The sequence below is a fragment of the Aegilops tauschii genome, chromosome 7, assembly GCF_002575655.3.
Source record: "Aegilops tauschii subsp. strangulata cultivar AL8/78 chromosome 7, Aet v6.0, whole genome shotgun sequence".
NCBI lineage: Eukaryota > Viridiplantae > Streptophyta > Magnoliopsida > Poales > Poaceae > Aegilops > Aegilops tauschii.
Window position 1 is genome coordinate 473195924 of NC_053041.3, and position 19701 is coordinate 473215624.

Sequence of the window (19701 nt, forward strand, 5' to 3'; positions counted from 1 at the left end):
AGCATCATGCATTTGTTTCTTGTATTGAACCCCAAAAGGTACATGAGGCGCTCGAGGATCTGGATTGGCTTGAAGCCATGCATGATGAATTCAACAACTTCGAGCGCAACAAGGTGTGGCAATTGGTGCCAAGAACAAAGGAGAATCATAATATCATCGGGACCAAATGGATCTTCAAGAACAAGCAAGATGTGAATGGTGTAGTCACTCGCAATAAGGCAAGATTGGTAGCACAAGGCTACTCCCAAGTCGAGGGTATCGACTACGGTGAAACATTTGCTCCCGTTGCTCACCTTGAATCTATTTGCATGTTGCTTGCATATGCATCTCATCATGATTTCAAATTACAACAAATGGATGTGAAAAGTGCATTTCTTAATGGTCCTCTTAATGAGTTGGTATATGTCAAACAACCCCCGGGGTTCGAGGATCCTAAGTTCCCCAATTGTGTATACAAACTCAATAAGGCACTCTATGGCCTTAAACAAGCCCCACGTGTGTGGTATGAGCACCTTACCGAGTTGTTGCAAGACCGTGGCTTTGAAATTGGGAAAATAGATCCCACTCTTTTTACAAAGAGGGTTAAAGGGGACTTGTTCATATGCCAACTATATGTTAATGATATTATTTTTGGTTCTCCTAACAAAGCTTTCAATGATGAGTTTGCCGCACTCATGACCGAGAAGTTTGAGATGTCTATGATGGGGGAGCTGAAGTTCTTTCTTGGGTTCGAAGTCAAGCAAAGATGAGAAGGGACTTTCATCAATCAAGCCAAAGATACCGAAGACATGCTCAAGAGATTCAAGCTAGATGATGTCAAGCCGACTACGACTCCAATGCCAACCAAATGCAAGCTTGACATTGATCCCAATGGTAAAGCGGTGGATCAAAAGGTATGTCACTCCATGATTGGATACTTGCTTTACCTTTGTGCATCTAGACCGGATATTATGTTGAGTATGGGAATGTGTGCAAGGTTCCAATCCGCACCTAAGGAAAGTCACTATGTGGCGGTCAAGCGAATCTTTCGATATTTAGCTCATACCCCAAACTTTGGCCTATCGTACCCCAAAGGAGCAAGCTTTGATCTCATGGGATATTCGGACTCGGATTGGGCGGGAGACATTGTGGAGAGGAAGTCAACTTCTGGAGGGTGCCAACTACTTGGCCGCTCTTTGGTGAGTTGGTACTCAAAGAAACAAAATTGTGTGTCTCTCTCCACTACCGAGGCCGAGTATGTAGCCGCCGCAAGTTGTTGTGCACAATTGCTATGGATGAGGCAAACTTTAAAGAATTACGGTGTCACTTGTGACAAAGTGCCTCTTCTATGTGACAATGAAAGTGCCATAAGGATCTCCTACAATCCGGTGAAACATAGCAAGATGAAGCATATTGAGATTCGTCATCATTTCATCCGGGATCACATCAAGCGTAGGGAGATTGAGATCATCTACATCAACACTCAAGAGAAACTAGCGGATATTTTCACGAAGCCTTTGGATGAAGCAAGATTCCGCGAGTTAAGGCATGAGCTAAATATCATTGATTTGAGCAATGTGACTTGAATCTAGGCACACCCCACCACGTTCATCATATTACCTTTTTCTAGATGTAGGCATGGACATAGGGGGAGTGTTGTTCTCTCAATGAACTCTCCCTCCCCCCATTATGCATAGATTGATCAAGTCCTTCACATTAGCCATTCTTGATGATACTTGTGCTTCAAAGATGAGTTTTGGCCATGGGCCCAAGGTTAAAATATTCACAGTGCCATACCAAGTAACTCAAACTTAGGTGACCTCGGTCACTGCCCTCTCTTTGAGAGGGTTGGCTCCGTTTGGTTTGAGGTGTGCTTTCGTTTCTTTGGCTTTCGGTTGTTGGACTACTCCAAGTGTGCTCTCCTTTTGTTGTTTTTGACCTTGGAGTACTCCTTTCCATTTGATGTGTTTTCTTGTCTCCAACCTAAGCCTTCCCTTCCTCAAACCTCTTAGAATTGCATAAGCCCATTTCCCCTTTTTGATCCATTGCAGTTTTCTGGCAGCAAGCGGTACTACCGCTGGCAGGCACGGTACTACCGCTGAAGCAGTACTACCATGCAGGTCTACGGTATTACTGTTGAGTGTAGTGTGCTGACCCCCTGTCGAAAGTACTAGGGCGGTACTACCGCTGTGGGGCATGGTACTACCACTGACCCTAGCGGTACTACCGCTACGGGGACCCGCGAGGGGGTTAAGTGCTGGGCACGAGGAGTTCTAACTCCCTCATACCCATTCACTTCCTCTCCTCCCCCTGTGTTCTCTCTCTCAGGCGACCCACAATTGCTCTGGAGGCTGGCTCCAGCCCTCGGAATCCATGTCGTCTTCTCCACTTCCGACTGGTGGGATCGATCCCCACATTCTCCTCTTGCCATGGATATCGGTATTGCTCTCGTTTTCCTCTCCTACAATTCTATTTTTTGAATCTTGGTTCTAGGGAAATGCATGTTGTATTTGTAGATTTTTGGCTAAATCTAGGCATGAGTAGGATGCGGGATGACTGCTAAATAGGACTATAGTAGTCTTTGCCAAGATTTTGCACTTCTATGTCACCGGTAGTACCGGATCCACACTGCGGAAGTTATCCTGTCGAGTGGGCGGTGCTATCGCTGGGACACGACCGGTACTACCGCTTGCAGCGGTACTATCGCTTACCCTTCGGCGGCACTACCGCTGCTGGGCATGACACTACCACTGTGATCTGGATTTTCAAAAAAATTGCACTTACTTCTATTCTCATATTATGTCCCTTGGCTAATGCAATGGCTTTAGACCTGCTTTTCCCTTGCTCTGTGTTTGTGGGTTCCAGGTGATGGTAGCTCCATTCATCATGCTCGTCGCAAGAACCCAAAGCGTTCGAGTGGTTCCAAGCGCTACCGTACCGCAGATGGTACTCCTGCCAGTTCGAGTGGTCCTCCCAGGCAAAATGTGAAGACGACAGCCAATAAGCAGAAGGAGAAGGAGAAGTACACCCCTCCTGATGAGATGACTGCAAAGGATTTTGAGATGTTCCGCATTCGCAATCCATATCGCCATCCTTAGGATGAGGCTCTTGTTGGTCGTCCCTTCTAGACCAAGGAGCAATCGTTGATCTACCTTGACATTGTGAAGGCCAAGAAGAACTTTTTTGTGTCCATCACGTCTATTGATGTCTCTCGGATGGAGAAGGATCTGTTGTACTTTGGAGAGGCTCTGGCTCTTTGTCAACAGTGGGGATTCATTCCCTTCATCTCATACAACAAGGACTAGGATCTAGAGATCGTGGCTCAATTCTATGCCACGGTTCACTTTCATGCAAATGAGGAGAGATCTGTGACATGGATGACCGGTGGGAGGAGATTCAAGGTTGATTGGAAGGACTTCATGGATTGTTTGGGCATTGTTGATGAGGGAGAAGACAACCCAGTTGGTCTTCGGCCACACAAGGACTGACCTCCCACACACAAGTCAAAGCTTATCTGTTACTCCATGACAGTGAAGACTCTCAAGGGGACTCGCAGGGAGCTCATTCCATTTTTGGACATCATGCATCGTATATTTCGCAACACTCTGTTCCCTCGCATTGGGAATCTGGATCAGGTGCACTCTTACTTGATGGATCTTCTTTTAATGTGCATCAAGGAGAAGGGAAGGTCATCTACTTTGGACATCTCCCACTTCATGTGGCGTGAGCTCCGTTCTTCCATGCTTTGATCGGAAGGTGCCCATCTATGGCCCGTATCTGTTTAAGCTGATTGAGGATAAGTGGGCTATTGAGTTTCCAGGGGAGGCTCTTCCTTATGAGTATATGGTATCTCATCCAGTCCTGAACCTGCACCAAAAGGATAACTGGGGCCGTGCCTTCTTCCGCCGGTGAGGAGATTGCCCCCACTGACTTTGATGATGAGTCAGAGTTCGATTATGAGTTTGTTCCTTCTCCAGAGAAGGTGCCATCTTGGTTATCTAAGCTCAAGTCGAAGATGAAGAGGCTTTTTTGCATGGAGTCCAAGGGTCAGTACAGGGCTCATGTGGCTCAGAAGGCTGCTCGCACTTGCCATAGGAACATGATGAGGGCCCTGGGTCAGGAAATTACTAGTGGCTCTGAGGAGCGGATCATGGATGAGGAGAACTATATCTCGCAGCATTGCAAGTGGTCAGAGTCAGAGGCGGAGCGTCAGGCAGCTACAACAGAGGGGTCGGAGGAGCACGAGGACTCAGATGAGCACGGGGAGTATTGATAATCCGGAGCATCATCATCACCCTGGACGTGTATAGTGCTCTTTGCCTTTTTGGTGTATCGATGCCAAAGGGGGAAAGAGCTTAGGGATTTGCCGAGTCACGAGTGTGTCTTCTTTGGTGTTGCTTTCGTTCTCTCGTGAACTTTTTCGTTTGGTTTGCTTTAAGTTCGTGTGTGGAACCTTAGGTACCTATCATATGGTGTGAGACATATGCTACCTTATCTTTATCTTTATGTCAAGTACCGTATTAGCTTATGAGATGTTGTTTATCTTGTGCCCTATCTTTATTCTCACATGCTATTTACTTGCATCCTTGCTTATCCATCTCATATTGTTCATGCAAGTAGTGTTGGTCTATAAAATATAGGGGGAGCGCTGAGCCTAGTTTGTGTGATTTGCATTCCAAAGGCGTACCCAAATAGTGCACACATCTAGGGGGAGCCCGTCTATATTTTGTATATGTTGGGGTTTCATATTATCTCATCTTATTCTTATGAAAATCATCAATCCACCAAAAAGGGGGAGATTGTTAGGGCATATCTCTCCCTTGGTGGTTCTGGTGATTGATGACAATGCATTTGCGGACTAAATGTGTGCATCGAGCATTTGAGATAAACCATCATTTGGCACAAGATGATTGGAACCCTCGGATCTATCGCGAAGACGGTGTTTTCTTGCGTTTCATTTTCGATGGACTTGAGTCGTAGGATCACCGTACTATTAAGAGGGGGTCTTCTTCGGAAAGGTTTGGGTGGAATCATCACGTACAGTATCTCCTTGCACCCTCTTTCCTTTCCGGCTCTTGAGACTATCCTTCCTATCTTGCTTGGATCTTTTCAGAATAGCTTAAGCGGTGGTACCGCTTGGCGCAGCGGTAGTACCGCTCCAGCGGTACTGCCGCAGAGCAGTGCGGTTCCTACTTCTGCCTATTTTGTGTGTTTTGTAAATGAGCGGTAGTAGAGCGGCAGTTTGGCACGGTAGTACCGCTCCAGCGGTACTGTGGGCCTAACTGCTACCCTACTACCGTGGGTTTACGGGGCATTTACAGGCTAAGCCGAAGTACAGCTCTTTGGCACGGTAGTGCCGCTCCGGCGGAACTCCCACTGGCCTCTGCCGCTTGGAGTACTGCTTGTTTGCTGCGTTTTGGACTGGTCTGTCCCGCGAGCGGAAGTAGAGCGACAGTTCCTAGCGATAGTACTACTCTATGCGGCACTACTGCCTTGCCTCCCTCTACTACTGCGAGTTCACTACAAAAAAAAGACACATCCGTGACATTTTGGCCCGAATGAATTTTTTCTGTCATGGTTATGACACTTCTATGACGATAATTGTGACAAAAACACGTGTCATCATAGATGTGGTGGGCTCCTACTTCTATGTCAAAAAATCATGACAGAAATTGGGCTTTTCGTCTTGGGCGGGCCGGAGACGCACCTGCATGACATTCTTTGGGCCATCCATGACGGGAAAAATCATGGTAGAAGCGAGGGCGAGGAAAATATCGGGGAGTTCCCGGTTACGATGGGTGGTTGATGTTGGCTTGAACTACGTCGGTATTTCCCCAAAGAGGAAGGGATGATGCAACACAACAATGGTAGGTATTTCCCTCAGTTGATGAGACCAAGGTTATCGAACCAGTAGGAGAATCACGCAACACTACATGAACAGCACCTGCACATAAATAAAAAATACTCACAACCCGACGTGTTAAAGGGGTTGTCAATCCCTTTCGGGCAACGGCGCCAGAAATAGGCAAACGGACATGAGAGATTTGTAAATATTAATAGATCGAACGCCAATAAAATAAAGTGCGGCAAGGTATTTTTGTATTTTTGATTTAATAGATCTGAAAATAAAAGCAAAGGAAAATAGATCGCAAAGGCAAATATAATGAAGAAGAGACCCGTGGGCCGTAGGTTTCACTAGTGGCTTCTCTCGAGAAAAGTAGCAAACAGTGGGTGAACAAATTACTATTGGGCAATTGATAGAACTTCAAATAATCATGACGATATCCAGGCAATGATCATTATATAGGCATCACGTCCAAGATTAGTAGACCGACTCCTGCCTGCATCTACTACTATTACTCCACACATCGACCGCTATCCAGCATGCATCTAGTGTATTAAGTTCATGGAAAAATGGAGTAATGCAATAAGAACGATGACTTGATGTAGACAAGATCTATTTATGTAGAAATATACCCCATCATTTTATCCTTAGTAGCAACGATACATACGTGTCGGTTCCCTTTCTGTCACTGGGATCAAGCACCATAAGATCGAACCCACTACAAAGCACCTCTTCCCATTGCAAGATAAATAGATCAAGTTGGCCAAACAAAAGCCAAATATCGGAGAAGAAATATGAGGCTATAAGTAATCATGCATATAAGAGATCAAAGAAGACTCAAATACCTTTCGTGGATAAAAAGATAGATCTAATCATAAACTCAAAGTTCATCGGATCCCAACAAACACACCGCAAAAAGAGTTACATCATATGGATCTCCAAGAGACCGTTGTATTGAGAATCAAACGAGAGAGAGGAAGCCATCTAGCTACTAACTATGGACCCATAGGTCTACAAAGAACTACTCACGCATCATCAGAGAGGCACCAATGGACATGATGCACCCCTCCGTGATGGTGTCTAGATTGGATCTGGTGGTTCTGGAACTTGCGGCGGCTGGAATTGATTTTCGTCAACTCCCTTAGGGTTTCTAGAATATTGGGGAATTTATAGAGCAAAGAGGCGGTTCGGGGGCACCCGAGGTGGGCACAACCCACCAGGGTGCGCCTGGGCCTCCAGGCGTGCCCTGGTGGGTTGTGCTCCCCTCGGAGCACCCCCCAGGTGAGGGAGTCCTGGATTAAGGGGTCCTCGGGCATCCGGCCTGTTGGACATGAGCCAGACTGATGGGCTGTGAAGATACAAGACCGAAGACTCTCACCCGTGTCCGGATGGGACTCTCCTTGGCGTGGAAGGCAAACTTGGCGCCCGGAGATGAAGATTCCTTTCTCTGTAACCGACTTTGTATAACCCTAGTCCCCTCCGGTGTCTATATAAACCAGAGGGCTTAGTCCATAGGGACAAGAAGAATAATCATAGTCATACAGGCTAGACTTTTAGGATTTTACCCATTACGATATCGTGGTAGATCAACTCTTGTAATACTCATATTCATGAAGATCAATCAAGCAGGAAGTAGGGTATTACCTCCATAGAGAGGGCCCGAACCTGGGTAAACATCGTGTCCCCGGTCTCCTGTTACCATCGATCTTAGACGCACATTTCGGGACCCCCTACCCGAGATCCGCCGGTTTTGACACCGACATTCGTGCTTTCATTGAGAGTTCCGCTGTGACGTCAAAGACAGGATGGATGGATCGCCTTGTTATCAAGGACAATATCACCGCCAGAGGTGCCCTGACCTTAGGCCAAACCCTCCGGCTGGGCGGCTTCACCATGACCGCCCCTACGGCCGTTAAGGCAACGATGACTTCTCGGGTCATCGAAAACCACCTCCGTGTTAGCTCCGAATACTCTAAGCAGATGGATCCGGCTGAGTTATCGTCTTTGAATGAGCTCCTAGATCGCATTGCCTCCTTGGGGGTCGCTACAGACTACGATCAGATTGGGCTTAAACCCGACCGGAGAGAAATTATATCTCTGCCGATCACCCACCAGATAGCGGTAGTTGAGGAGCAGGACGACAGCTCTTCCTCTATATTGAGGACGAACTGTGTTCGGATTTCCGAGCTCGAAGAGATGGACACCTGCCTTTGGAAAGACATAGCCCGCCCTCCGAACCTAGAATCGTACGACGGGCCTGAAAAATCAGTTAATATCCCGGAGCCCGAGCTATTAAGTTCGGGAGTTCTTCAAACTCCGGATTCCAAATTGGGCCAGGGTTCGGATTTAAAGCCACCCACCCACCCAGATAGATGCGATCTTACGTACATACGACATCAGTCTCAGGAAACAGTCCATCACTTTTGAGCCAGATTCCTCCTTGGCAAAGACAAGATTAAAGATTGCCGTGACGAAGACGCGATCTCAGCATTCTGCAATAATTGCACGGACGAAGGACTCCTCAACGCCATCAATCGCAGTCGCGTATTACACTTCGCTGACTTGGCAACCAACGTACAGAAGTACTGCGCAACGGAAAGCGCCTGGAAAACTCAGGCAGCTCTCTAGGAACCACCGGTTTCCACTCAACCCTTCGTCCGGGCAAAAACAATGCACCCTCGCGGTGCACCAGATCCAATCGTAAAGAAATCTAAGCACATCACGAGGCGCAGAACCGTTCTGGAGGGATGGCTCGATAGGCCATGAAAAATACATGCAACACCGGACACCATACCAACCCACAACCTTAGAGCATGTTGGATACTCCGGCAAGTGGCCAAGAGCGGTGAGGATATCCTCACCAAAAATACACCAGTGCAACAACCCCCAGAAGATGACGACCCCAGCGTATTGATAGTCTTCGAGACTTCCGCTTCAAACAATCGGCGTAAAAGGGCTTTCCGCGACCTTGCCGAAGTCTGCCAAGTCGCAGCAATAAACCCTTGGAACGACACGGCCATAACTTTTAATGCTAGTGACGAACCTAAGTTCCGGACAGTCCGGGCACCGGCCACCCTGGTCCTCAAACTAATTGTGGACGGGGTTCAGCTCACCAAAGTGCTCATGGACGGCGGCAGCGGATTAAACCTCATCTACGAGGATACGCTCAATAGAATGGAAATAGACAGGGGCCGCATCGAGAAAGTAGCATGACTTTCTGAGGAATCATTCCCAGTCGGGAGGCGCGATGCGTGGGAAAAATCACGCTCGACGTGGTATTTGGCACACCAGAGAATTATCGGTCCAAAGAGATAACTTTCCAAGTGGCTCCTTTCAACAACGGATATCACACCCTATTGGGGCGAGATGCATTTACATGCTTCCAAGCTATACCTCATTACGGTTACATGAAGCTCAAGATGCCCAGGCCCAACGGTATCATCACTCTTGCCAGTGATCCGGACATAGCACTCCGCGTCCAAAATAAAACTGCCTCCCTGGCCCTCGAGGCATTGTCTGAAATACTCGCGGCCGAAGAGCTAACCGCGCTGCGCTCTACCGTGGATAGGGATGACGTAATCCTGGACAAATGACCCAAATCCACCTCCTTTAAACCAGCAGATGAAATAGTCAAATTTCAAGTCCACCCGACGGACCCCAAGAAGACATCATCCATTGGGGCACAACTCGACCCAATGGTCGACGCCGCGCTACGAGATTTCCTGCGTGAGAACTGGGACATATTCGCCTGGCACCCTTCTGATATGCCAGGAATCCCACGCAGGTTGGCCGAACACAACCTCAATATATTAAAGGGATATAAACCGGTTAAGCAAACACTGCAGCGTTTTTCTGAACCCAAACGACAAGCTATGGGAGAGGAGCTAGCCAAGTTACTCCAGGCCGGATTCATCAGAGAAATAAAACACCCGGACTGGCTAGCAAACTTGGTGATGGTACCAAAGAAGGATAAATCCTGGCGCCTATGCGGTTGCAGAACAGATCCGCCGGTTTTGACACCGATCTCGCGGTAGATTTATGTTTTAAGCCGTCCGTGGTGTGGCAAGGGGAGAGCGGCAACACCAGTCCGGATCCGACTATAACCCAAGATTCCAAACACACCGATATCATCGGGGGCCGAGCCACCAAAATAACACCGTCGACCCATCTCATCATGGCAGTCATCGCCCCATGGACCGAACCCTTCTTGGCCTACCTTAATAGGCGAGAACTCCCTGAGGATCAGAATGAGGCTTGCCGCATTGTCCGGCGCTCGAAAGCCTACAAGGTTCACGATGGAGAACTCTACAAGAAAAATGCAACCAGAGTACTTCAAAGATGTATCTCCGAGGAAGAGGAGCGGCAGCTCTTGGCTGAAATTCATGCCGGTCTCGGTGGTCACCACGCCGCGGCTCGGGCCCTTGTAAGCAAGGCCTTCCGTACAGGTTTCTATTGGCCGACGGCCCGAGCAGATGCACAGGACCTTGTCCAACATTGCGTCGGATGCCAGCTTTTCGCCAACCAAAGCCATATTCCACCCACTGCTCTACAAACAATCCCCATCACTTGGCCTTTCGTGGTCTGGGGGCTTGATATGGTCGGACCCCTTAAAGGAGGAAGCCATAAGAAAAAGCATCTGCTGGTCATGGTGGATAAATTGACTAAGTGGATAGAGGCCAAACCAGTTAAGACGGTCGAAGCCGGGCCAGTGATTGAATTCATATCCGGTGTTGTGCACCGTTATGGTGTTCCACATAGCATCATCACCGATAACGGCTCCAATTTCACAGCCGATGAGGTGAAAACCTGGTGTGCTAATCTGGGCATTAAACTCGATTACACCTCTGTCTATCACCCGCGAACAAACAGTCAAGTCGAACGGGCCAATAGTCTTATCATGAGCGGTATTAAACCCAGACTAGTGCGGTCTTTGAAAGAATCAGACAAGCACTGGGGTGAGGAGCTCGACTCCGTACTCTGGGGGCTGCGGACCATGCCCAACCGCACTACTGGATATACACCTTTCTTCATCATGTACGACGCGGAGGCTGTGTTACCCTGCGACCTTACTCATGACTCACCTCGAGTGCGCATGTACGAAGAGAGAGAAGAGGCGGTTCGGGGGCACCCGAGGTGGGCCCAACCCACCCGGGCGCGCCTGGGCCTCCAGGCGCGCCCGGGTGGGTTGTGCTCCCCTCGGAGCACCCCCCAGGTGAGGGAGTCCTGGATTAAGGGGTCCTCGGGCATCCGACCTATTGGACATGGGCCAGACTGATGGGTTGTGAAGATACAAGACCGAAGACTCTCACCCGTGTCCGGATGGGACTCTCCTTGGTGTGGAAGGCAAACTTGGCGCCCGGATATGAAGATTCCTTTCTCTGTAACCGACTTTGTATAACCCTAGTCCCCTCTGGTGTCTGTATAAACCGGAGAGCTTAGTCCATAGGGACAAGAAGAATAATCATAGTCATACAGGCTAGACTTTGAGGGTTTTAGCCATTACGATCTCGTGGTAGATCAACTCTTGTAATACTCATATTCATCAAGATCAATCAAGCAGGAAGTAGGGTATTACCTCCGTAGAGAGGGCCCGAACTTGGATAACATCGTGTCCCCCGTCTCCTGTTACCATCGACCTTAGATGCACAGTTCATGACCCCCTAACTGAGATCCGCCGGTTTTGACACCGACACCAGGCGCTTCTCCGGCCCACTGGATGTCTTCTGGTCAAAAAAAAATCCACAAAAAGTTTCGCTGCGTTTGGACTCCGTTTGGTATTGATTTCCTGCGATGTAAAAAACATGCAAAAAACAGCAACTGACACTTGGCACTATGTCAATAGGTTAGTACCAAAAATGATATAAAATGACTATATAATGATTATAAAATATCCAAGAATGATAATATAACAGCATGGAACAATAAAAAATTATAGATACGTTGGAGACGTATCAACATCCCCAAGCTTAATTCCTGCTCATCCTCGAGTAGGTAAATGATAAAAACAGAATTTTTGATGTGGAATGCTGCCTAACATGTCATCTCATATCCTTTTCTTTATAGCATGGACATTTGGACTTTTTATATGGTTGAAAGCAATAGTCTAGTTTTGACATGAGACTTAAATACTCAAGCATATCAACAAGCAACCATGTCTTTCAAAATATCAATGCTAAAATAAGTTATCCCTAGCCCATCATGCTAAATCATTGATCCATTCATGAAACACACTCGAATATTAGCTACACCCATTGCTCAAGTACGATCATAGTGCCTCCTAGTTGGTGCTTTATAAGAGAAGATGGAGACTCAAATTAAAAATAAAAATTGCATAAAGTAAAAGAAAGGCCCTTCGTGGAGGGAAGTAGGTATTTGTAGAGGTGCCATAGCGCAAAGCCAAAAACTTAGAGATAAAAACATTTTGGAAGGCACACTTTTCCCACCAACGAAAACGACTTAGAGTTCCCCACACTTTCCATGCCAGATATATCATAGGCGGGTTCCCGAACAGAAATTAAAGTTTATTCCTTTTTCCACCATACTTTTACTTTCCATGGCTAGCCGAATCCACGGTTTCCTTCCATACCAACACTTTCCAAGGAATTTATTATTTGGCAACATAAAGTAAATTCATTTTTCATTTCGGGACTGGGCATTCCTAATACCTTTGCCTTACTCTCGTGCAATGACAAGTGAATAAACACTCATCGTGAGAATAACACATCTAGCATGGAAAATATCGGCCACCCCTCACCGCCTCGTGAGCGGTACGAGCACACAAAAGAGAAATTTATTTTGAAAATTAGACATGGCACATATGAATTTTCTTAGAACGGCAAAAGAATACCACATATAGGTAGATATAGTGGACTCATGTGGCAAAACTGGTTTAAAGGATTTTGGATGCACAAGTAGTGATCATACTTAGTGCAAAATGAAGGCTAGCAAAAGATTGAGAAGCGACCAACCAAGAAACGAATAATGTCATAAGCAAGCATTAAGCATAATTAACACCGAATAATGCACCACAAGTAGGATGTAATTTCATTGCATGACTATTGACTTTCGTGCTGGCATAGGGTATCACAAACCTTAACACCAATATTCTTACTAAGCACAATTACTCATCAACATGACTCACATATCACATCATCATATCTCAAAACTATTACAAGGAATCAAGTTTATTTTGTCCAATGATCTTCATGAAAGTTTTTATTATATCACTACAAAAAATACACTTCCGTGATGATACGTGTTTGTCACAGTAGGTCACATTTTCTGTCATGCATGTACACCCATGACAATTTTATGACAGAATCAAGATAGTCATACCTGTGCTGTCGTAGAAGTGTTCCATGACATTACCAAAATTATCGTCACGGAAGTGTCCACTTCCACGACGATAAATCGTGCATCACAGAAGTGCTTTCGTCAAGGGTGATCGACACGTGGCATCCACCATAACGGGTCGCCGTTAAGCTATCGGGTTCCGGTTTGGATCCGATAACCCGTTAACAGCCCGGACCAATGGGGATTTTCCATGTGTAAAATTCTCAATGGCCAGAGTAACCACGTGTTGGCTCACCGTCGGGACAGATGTCATCCACTCATTGGACCGAAGGCGCCTATGATTCATCGACACGTGGCACGACCCAATAGAGGCCCATTCCAGTGAAAAGGCCGGCCCGTTTGACTTGGTCAAAAGGTAGCGGGCCGGCCCATGGAAAGCCTGTTAACGACCTGTTCTCATATAGCCCATTTACAACCCGCTAACTCACGGCCTATCGGAATTTGGCCCAGTGGCATCATTTGGGCCGTCCAATATGATACCAGTCCGTTGTAACTTCCGGCCCATGTATGGCCCATGACGTCTTTCGGCCCATAGGAGGCCCTTTGTAACTCTGGGCCCATTAAAGGCCCGAGATGAAACTGGCCCATTAAAGGCCCGAGATGAAACTGGCCCATAATGAACAGTATATCGCTTTATACCCGTTAACGACCTATTATTCCATCGGCTGTTTCCAGCCCGTGTTAACTTTCGGCCTTCTAAGGGCCCATTTATTCTTGGGCTCATCTCTAGAATTCGGTTAGTTACGGTCCGTTACTGGCCTGTTCTGTTTATGGGCCAAATTCAACCCGTGGTTACATTCGGCCCGTTTGTGGCCCGTTAACCCATTGAGCTGTTTTCATAGCGTTATCAAATACGGCCTATTAACGGCCTGTTATGGTGCATGAATAATACAACCCATGTTTGGCGAGATGATTATACGCCCCGTAGAAGGCCCATGGATCCTACGACCCGTAGAAGGCCAATGGATCCTACGGCCCGTAGAAGGCCCATGGATCCTACGGCCCATAGAAGGCCCATGGATCCTACGGGCCATAGAAGGCCCATGGATCCTATGGCCGGAGGAGGCCCATGGTTACAACAGTCCCTGTGTTGCCATGGTTATAGTGGCCTAGTTATCAAAAATAGGTTATTGTGGCCCCTAGAAAATCACGGAAAAATAACTGCAGTGACTACAAGCAAACAACTAAACAAGACAATAAGGAAATAAATAAGCAAGCAACTAACGCTAGGCTATTACACATATTACATCCACTGGGCATCAAAGTTCGCCACCAGTGCAAATATAGGGAACAAAGCAGCATATTACATACACTGGCGGTCTAAATTGGCCACCAGTGCAAATAAACGCGGCACCAAAACAAGTCCATAACTGAAACAACTTCAGAAGAGCTCAAGAAACGTTATCCTTGGTATCCACCATGCTGGCAATAAGCTTAGCAAGCTTATTAGCTTTGTCTTGTTTGGCGTTAAAATCCTCCAACGCTTGCTGTTGCACCAGAAAATATGCATCTGAATGCTCCAAGGACTTCCGCAGTCCTTCCGCTTCTTGTCGTAGCACAGCTGATCGATGTCTTTCAGGTTGTAGTTGAGACTCAAGAAACCAAACTGATTCATACAATGAGTTTGAATAGCTTGTGCCAGCAGTAGTGGCCAGTAACTCGAACACTAAACCAAGACAGGACTTTGGGGTTGTCTTGCTGTCTTCAAGATAGCTGTTTTATCAGCTTTGTTGGAGACCAACAAGGATGTCTCACTATCGTGAACCTTATCTGCATTACTTCCTTTACCTTTTCTTAATAAGGCACTCTTCCCCAATATTCTGTCAGCATTCTAAAAGAAGAAACAAGCAGACACATAACAGGTTTAGCATGTACAAGTATATGAAACTCATTTCGATGAACCAGTTCATTAGTAAGGTGGACAAGATTAAACTACCAAGTCTTCTGTTGCCAAGTAGTACATTATAAAAGCATCAAACAAACATATATCTATGTCCTATGGTCACTGCACTGTCTTGCCAAATCAAAATAGAGACACGGTTCAAATCATATCAGTTCAAGAGAAAGCAGCACTGAAAGAATACAAAGCGTGGGAAACTACACAGCACAACAAGATTTCAGATGGGTACCACGGGTCTACATGTACAACAACACTATTGGCTCTGTTGTGATGCTAGTAATGTGCATGATATGAGAAGTCAACTATATACACAATTGAAATTGAAATCAACAGAGCTATTTATAAGAGCAAACCTGTTAAAGAAACATGCGTAAACATACCTGTTGTGCCACTGGAGTTTCGATTGGATCCTTCAATTTAAAAATAACTTTGTATGAGTAAATACAGTGATACAAGAGCAAAGCAGTATACACGATAGCAATGGAATCTTAAATGAGAACAGTTGTTCTTCAGGTTTAAGCACTTGTTCTACATGAACAGAGTACAGTAAGACGCAAGCATATAGTACTTAAAAAAATGAGCTCATAGACCTTAGCACATTCTTGGTTCGGACCAGTACAGAACAAGGCATTCCCAGTCATCGTCCAGTAAATGTGTCTCAGGAGAACGTAGGGGAATTTGATGAGTTTCTTTGCGAGTGAAGTACATTTTCTTCAGGTAATTTCGATACTGCCACCAAGCATTCTTGAAGATAGCAGAGGTATTAGCACATGTTACCTCATCCTGAGTTTCCAAATTGGTCCTTCTCTATAGAGAAAAATGGGAAAATTTGCTGTATTATAACCATCATGGAGGTAGAATGTATGGGGCAAAGCAAAGTAATTGCCATGAATAACATTACTTACACATAACTCCTGGACAAACACCTGCAACTGGCATTTTCCTTCATCTTCAGTATAATATTTCCATGATGGGAAGATACACACATAGGATTTAACAACATCAAATGCGATAGATGCTAAACTACGAATGGCTGGTTGTGCTTCCTCCACAGGAATAGGTGTATTAACTGGTGGAGTTGGGGTTCGCCGTGGTAGTACTAGCGCTTTGGGCACTGGAGCTACCTTACTAACTGCTCTTGTTTGGGAGCTCTATGGTGGAGATGGTGCTGTGTCAACAAGAACTGGGTTACTATCTGCTCGGGTTGGGGTTAGATTGGGTGAAGCTGGTTCTCTATCCATCGCAGTAGGGGTACAATCTGCGAGAGTCTAGGTTATGTGTGGTAGGGCTGGTTCTCGTGCATGTACAACCGGGGTGCTATCTCCACCAAGAGGTAGCACTGTTTTATTTGAAGACCGTGTTTTTACTCTGCTAGATACTGCCATCACCGGCTCCAATTCAAATGGCTGATAAACAGGAAACATAGTTGAATGTACAAACATTGTATGAGAGACAGATGCAATAGATAGTGTGGAAAAAAGAGGGCATGAAATAGTTGACATGTATATTGTTTTACTAAAATGGATAGCCACATATATGATGTCTATCTAAACTGGATAGCATAGCATAACATAAGTCAAAGATATGATGACTAACTAAATAGGATCGCATGACATAATTCACATACATGTTATCTAAGTAATCAGCATCGCATGATTTAATTCACATATGTGATTCATATGCTAAGCAGAGGGCATTCACATATATGATGTCTGAACTAAGAACATGGTGTTGAATATTGTGTATATGATGTCTAAACCATGCAATGCAAGACACCATATGCATGATATGAGCAGTATAACTGTGCCAAGTTAGAGCATACACCTCAGTGGGGGAATAGGATTGGTCATGTGTCTCTGAATCCATCTCTGAGAAGCTATCGGGACAAAGCAAGAGATCTGCTTCGACAGGTAGCACTGTCTGCTCTGAAGGCCTTGTTTTCACTCCAGATTTTTCCATCACCCACTCAAATGGCTGATTCACAGGAAGAGTAGTTTAATGTACAAACATTGTCGACAAATGGAATGTAATGAAGAAAAGGATGGGCAAGATATCATTCAAATATATGATGCCTGGTTAAACAGGATGGCATTGCACATTTCACATATATTATGGCAGGCTAAACGACATGAGACTGCATAATTCCCATATATGATATAGAAACTAAACAGGTGGCATTACAGAACATGTCTAAACTAAGCAGATGACATATATGATGTCGAAAGTAGGCACTGCAAGGCAACATATGGATGATATGACTAACATCATCATGCAAAGTTAGAGCAAACACCTTGGGCGGTAAATAGGAGTGGTCATCTGCGTCTGAATCCGCCTCAGAACAGATATCTTCCTCTGGATTACAATCTAGAGAGGGGGAGGGTTTTCCATTGAACCCACCATGGAGCGATGTCTGCATGATATTGTATTGCCGCGCAAAGCTCTTCTCTTTTTATCTACATATTCAGCATGACTGTGTACAATATCTGACATGCATACGAAAAAATATAGTGAGATTATGTAAGGAGAGCATGCAGAAATCTAGAGTGATGGTAACAACCAGTTGATGGATCCAAAAATAATGATAGCAGGCTGATGATTGCTTTAATTTAATAAAAAGATAGATGATGATTGCTTTACTATTTGTTTCCCACCCAAGGTGAACAACATAGGCATACCCTAGGTGAACCAGATATTAGATAGAGATACTATTCATTGCTGCCTCGATATGTGCCCCACCTCTAATTTAGAACTCAAGTGGGATTCTAATAGCATCTCCAATAGGTGATGTAAAATACATTATGAAAAAGTGATAGATGTAAATTTACATCCCAAAAAACACTAGACTGCAACACATGAGGTAAAAACTGTTGACTCCGAACTTAACTGTCGAAACTGAAATTTACTGTGGAATCTGAATGTTACTGTCAAAACTAAACGCAATGGTACCAGAGATGCACTTCACATGTAGTTTAGGGAGGGTCTGCAGTTCATCTTCAACCTGCACCCCCCTGAGCCGCCAGCCACCACCGGCCGAACTTCCGGCCCCCGTTGCCCGCGGCCGGCGGCGCTCCCGCGCCGCCTTGCCGCCTCGAAACCACTCCCCACCGCGCCCCGGCTAGCCCTCTAGCCCCCCCCCCCCCGCGCCGAGCATTTTCTCCGGCGATCCCCATGCCAGCGCCCCACCATCGCGCCCCAACGCCGGCGACCACCGCCCCCACCCTGAACCCTAAGATAGATAGTGGGGTACATCTCCGGCGAGCCCCCTCCCCGCTGCGGGTGGTTCTTCCTTAACTCTGGCGAGGCCCCACCCCCTGAAAATCGACTGACCCAAAAGTCGATTCAATCGACTAAAGTGTAGCTAAATCGGAGCAGAGCAATAGCACGAGCGAGGGGGAGAGCAGCAGCAGCAGTGCGAGCGAGCGAGAGCCGGAGCAGCAGCAGCACGAGCGAGCGAGAGCCGGAGTAGCAGCAGCAGATCCGGCTGGTATGGACGCCGCCGCCGAAGGGGCCTCGCACTGGGGGAGAGCCGCCGTGGAGATGTCGCCCGCGGCGCCGGCTTCGAGGTAGCCACGCCATGGGGTGCTGGATGGAGCACCGTCGGTGCCGAGAGGTTGAGTTAAGGAGAAGGTGCGATGTGATGAGTGTACAACCTCTTTGGTGGCGCCGAGTAGGCCTCGGCTTCATTCAAGGAGTCAGTGATGATGATGCGGTTCCGGTTGAGCTGGTTAAGGTGACGCTGTGGGGAAGGAGCAGCTGCGATAGATGAAGCGATCGTCAGAGCAGCTCCTTGGAGGTGGAGGACGGGGCGGCTAAACCGGTGGGACGACGAGATGGACGAGGATCCTCATCCGGGGAGGTAGATGAGGGATGTCGAGCTGTTGCGGTGGACGACGTCGTCAGGGAAGAGGCTCTGGCTGGGTAGCGGTGAGGTGGCGGACGGAGGAGGGTGGGATTTCGCGCCTGGGATTTCGAATGGCGAAAAGTGAGGGAGTCCTGGATTAGGGGGTCCTCGGACTGCCAGATTATATACTTTGGCCGGACTGTTGGACTATGAAGATACAAGATTGAAGACTTCGTCCCGTGTCCAGATGGGACTCTCCTATGCGTGGAAGGCAAGCTTGGCAATTCGGATATGTAGATCTCCTCCCTTGTAACCGACTCTGTGTAACCCTAGCCCCCTCCGGTGTCTATATAAACCGGAGGGTTTAGTCCGTAGGACAAGAACAATCTTAACCATAGGCTAGCTTCTAGGGTTTAGCCTCTACGATCTCGTGGTAGATCAACTCTTGTAATACTCATATCATCAAGATCAATTAAGCAGGAAGTACGGTATTACCTCCATCGAGAGGGCCCGAACCTGGGTAAACATTGTGTCCCCCGCCTCCTGTTACCATCCGCCTTAGACGCACAGTTCGGGACCCCCTACCCGAGATCCGCCGGTTTTGACACCGACATTGGTGCTTTCATTGAGAGTTCCACTGTGCCGTCACCATAAGGCTTGATGGCTCCTTCGATCATCGGCAACGATGCGATCCAGGGCGAGGTTTTCCTCCCCGGACAGCTCTTCGTATTCGGCGGCTTCGTACTGCGGGCCAACTCGCTTGGCCATCTGGAGCAGATCGAG